The sequence below is a fragment of the Hypomesus transpacificus genome, unplaced genomic scaffold (assembly GCF_021917145.1).
Source record: "Hypomesus transpacificus isolate Combined female unplaced genomic scaffold, fHypTra1 scaffold_88, whole genome shotgun sequence".
Classification (NCBI taxonomy): domain Eukaryota; kingdom Metazoa; phylum Chordata; class Actinopteri; order Osmeriformes; family Osmeridae; genus Hypomesus; species Hypomesus transpacificus.
This window is the reverse complement of record NW_025814039.1, coordinates 684,159-688,123: the sequence shown is the minus strand read 5'-3', so window position 1 is coordinate 688,123 and position 3,965 is coordinate 684,159. Positions and strand designations below refer to the sequence as shown.

Below are 3,965 nucleotides of genomic sequence, written 5' to 3'. Positions count from 1 at the left end.
ACCGGCGACCCACAAGGCAGGCAAACAGCTAGACCTCGTCCTGACACGTAACTGTATCACTGACTTAACCTCTGTAACCCCACTGCACATCTCTGATCACTACTTTATCCAATTCACTGTCTCTCTCCCTCCAATCCCTCCTACCTCCCCTTCCCTCGTAACTTTCCGGCGCAACCTCCGCTCGCTATCCCCCTCCCACTTCTCCTCTATTGTAACATCCTCCCTCCCTCCCATTGACGAGTTGTCGTCCCACCCCACTAACACTGCCACCGACACCTTGCTAACCACTTTAACTGCATCACTTGACTCTCTCTGTCCCCTGTCTACCAGGCCTGCACGATCTTCTCCCCCCTGCCCGTGGCTTACGGATGTTATTCGTGAAGAACGGTCCACCCTTCGAGCAGCTGAGAGGAGATGGCGCAAGTCCAAAGACGGTCTGGACCTTGATAAGTATCACTCCCTCCTCAAATCCTTCTCTTCTCACATAACTGGTGCCAAAACCCTCTACTTCCTTAACAAAATTAACTCCGCTTCAAACCCCCACAAACTTTTCTCTACCTTCTCCACCCTTCTTAACCCACCTCCCCCACCCCCTCCCTCCACCCTGACAGCACCTAACTCTCTTACCTCTGGCACCTTCCCCTCTGCCTTCAAACAGGCCAGAGTTACCCCTTTACTCAAAAAACCCTCCCTTAACCCTGCCGTCCTCCAGAACTACAGACCGGTATCATTGTTGCCCTTCTTTTCTAAAACAATTGAACGTGCTGTATCTAACCAACTGTCTAACTTCCTTTCTCAGAACAACCTGCTCGACCCCAACCAATCGGGCTTCAAGACCGGCCACTCCACAGAGACTGCCCTCCTTTCAGTCACCACTGCCCTCCAGTCTGCCAGAGCGGCTTCCAGGTCATCCGTCATCATTCTGCTGGACCTTTCTGCGGCGTTTGATACGGTTAACCACCAGATCCTGCTCTCCAGACTTTCTGAGATGGGCATCACTGGCACTGCACTCCAGTGGATCTCATCCTACCTGTCGGGAAGATCCTACCAGGTCTCCTGGGGAGGCAAACTGTCAGGCCCACGCCAGCTCTCCACTGGTGTCCCACAGGGCTCCGTCCTTGGTCCCCTCCTCTTCTCTCTGTACACCACCTCACTTGGACCAATCATCACCTCCCATGGCTTCTCCTACCACTGCTACGCTGACGACACGCAGCTGTACCAGTCATTCCCTCCGACCGATCCGGGGATCTCAGCTAGGATTGAGGCCTGCCTCGCAGACATCTCCGCCTGGATGACTGAGCACCACCTCCAGCTGAACCTTGCCAAAACGGAACTTCTCATCATCCCGGCCAAACCCTCCATCTCCCATGACTTCTCAATCACCCTGGGATCTGCGACGGTGACCCCCTCATCCTCTGCCAGGAACCTTGGGGTTACCATGGATGACGAGCTCTCCCTCACGGCCCACATTGCTGCGGTCTCCCGGTCGTGTAGATTCACCCTCTACAACATCCGGAAGATCAGGAGATACCTGTCTGAGCACTCCACCCAGCTGCTTGTCCAAGCACTTGTCCTCTCCAAGTTGGACTACTGCAACTCGCTGCTCGCCGGTCTCCCATCATGCGCAACCCGCCCTCTTCAGAGGATTCAGAACGCAGCGGCCCGTCTGGTCTACAATCTACCCAGACGCTCCCACGTTACCCCGCTCCTCATCTCCCTCCACTGGCTACCCATAACGGCCCGCATCAGATTCAAGACCCTGGTACTGACCTTCCGAGCAGTGAACGGGACTGCGCCCGACTACATCAAGTCTCTCCTGCAGCCTTACACCCTCACCCGCCACCTACGGTCTTCTTCAGACAACCGCCTGGTGGTCCCACCTCTCAAGACCGCCCGGTCCCAGCACAAGCTCTTCTCCTGCCTGGCACCCCAGTGGTGGAATCAACTCCCCACCTCCATCAGAGACACGGACTGTCTCTCCACCTTCAAGAGAAGGCTCAAGACACACTTGTTCCGGGAGTACAATGGTACTTAGGAATGGTTTGCTGAACCCAACGCTAGTTTCCTCAAGGTTCACAATGACTCTTGCTTAGACTGTTGCTCTTGTTGGTTAGTGGTAGCTGATTTAAACTGTTGTATTCTTTTTTAGTTAATCCTATTTTTATTGCTTTCCTACAGGTACACCTGCACTTAGAGATTAATGTTGTGTAATTTTTAACTTGTTTAACTACATGCTCTTAAGGTTTCTTCCCTTTAGCACTATTTTTTGTTTGTTCACAATATGTACTTCTTGTTTTTGACTACCCGCAATGCTGTGGGGCTATCTTGTTGTTATTATCAGTGACCTATGCACTTTGTGAAGCTCTCTCTTGGAAGTCGCTTTGGATAAAAGCGTCTGCTAAATGAATAAATGTAATGTAAATGTAAATGTATTCACATCTACTCAAACAGGCTATGTCTTCAACCTGATGCAACTTGTGTTGGAAGAGATCATCGATGATCCCCTTCCTTATGTGGCTGCCGTCCAGCTGATTCCTGTGCCCAAGCCCCTGTGTGTTCAGCTCGACAGGCCTTCCATGGAGGATGCTGTTGCTCAACATTTGTCACGGTTCAGTCAAGGGGGGGTCTGAACCCAACGTACTGCCCTGAAGCATCAGGAAACTCCCTCCGTATGCGCAGCACCACACAAGAGGGGATGACAACACGGACACTTCTTCCAAGAAAACCCCAGCACCAGCTCACAAAAGTCCTGTAGGACAAGTGTCTGCATTGCCTGCAAACAGAACAGGGTGGAAGAGCACTCTTTTTTTTACTATATATTTCATCATTAGTATTTATTTAACATTTCAGAGTATAACACTTAATGATTGTGTTGACACAAAAATAAAGTTTGTCATTCTGTTGTCTTGATCAAACTGTGTTTTTTGTAATATGCTCAACTAACAATGAATGCTTATTGTTTATAAACACTTTATTTAGATACTGTATCAGATTGGCCTCACCTTTCCATCCCTCTTATTCTCAACCGGCCATGGTCAACCCTGTAATATTCATTGAATTTTGCAAGGAATACATATTGAGGCACACCGGATCGAGGCCAGGATGGTCAATCATACAGTTCATTGCTTAAGAAACCTGGTCCATTCTTCTCATGACCTGTTAAAAAGAACATGATAACGATGCAGTTATTTCACAATTTTGAATGAGCAGAAAGCAGCATGTAGCTTGTACATATATTTCCAGTTTTAGGTACCTGAGGTATTTCCCGACAACATATATTTTCTCTATCCAGGGGCATGTGTGCACAGTTTCCACAAGTACACCTGGTAAGGGCAGATGATTGTAATATCACATATAACTACATGGAAAGAAAATACTGTCATAATCAGGTGGCCTAATCGCAGAGCTGCAAACTCTCACGGTTTCGCCGTGTGACACACGCATTTCACCCATTTCTCATGCTCTCACGCTACACCTTGTATATCTCACGCTGAAAAGGCAGCGCCAAACAAGTAGCCAAGCTAACGTTGTAAACATTGACGGACGACGCGCAGGTTAACCGAGTGAAGCAACATTGACGCACGCAATGTTGCACGCGCAAACAGCCGTACATGGCCGCGGGAACTAGGGGTGCCCCCCTAACAGCACGATAATTTAAAATGATATGACTTAAAAATCCACCACCGTGGCACAGCTCCGCAGTAGCAGACTGGCAATCGGGAGCACCGGGAGAAGAATAACTATGGAAAACCAGGGTAAGAAACGTAGGGTGGGGCTGAAAAATTAAGAGACAAAGAAATCACCTTCCCTAGACAAGGTTTTACCAATTGAAAAACGGGTGTTTATTTTACATGAAGCTCAACTATTTCGCTGTGCGCGCTCGGTTTAAGGATTTAACTCCCTAACTCGCATCACATTGAACACAGACTATGCTTGCATTAGCAGGGCACCTGTGGTGGCGTTTA

General features: G+C 49.1%; 1 long non-coding RNA gene across 1 annotated transcript; it reads right to left on the bottom strand.

The window, feature by feature from the left end:
* Positions 1-2,459: 2,459 nt before the first annotated feature.
* LOC124466262 lies at positions 2,460-3,315 on the bottom strand. The gene is made up of 3 exons (XR_006955904.1): positions 3,254-3,315; positions 3,003-3,156; positions 2,460-2,773 (listed from the first exon to the last, which is right to left on the bottom strand). It is a non-coding gene; the product is annotated as an uncharacterized LOC124466262 (long non-coding RNA).
* Positions 3,316-3,965: the final 650 nt, after the last annotated feature.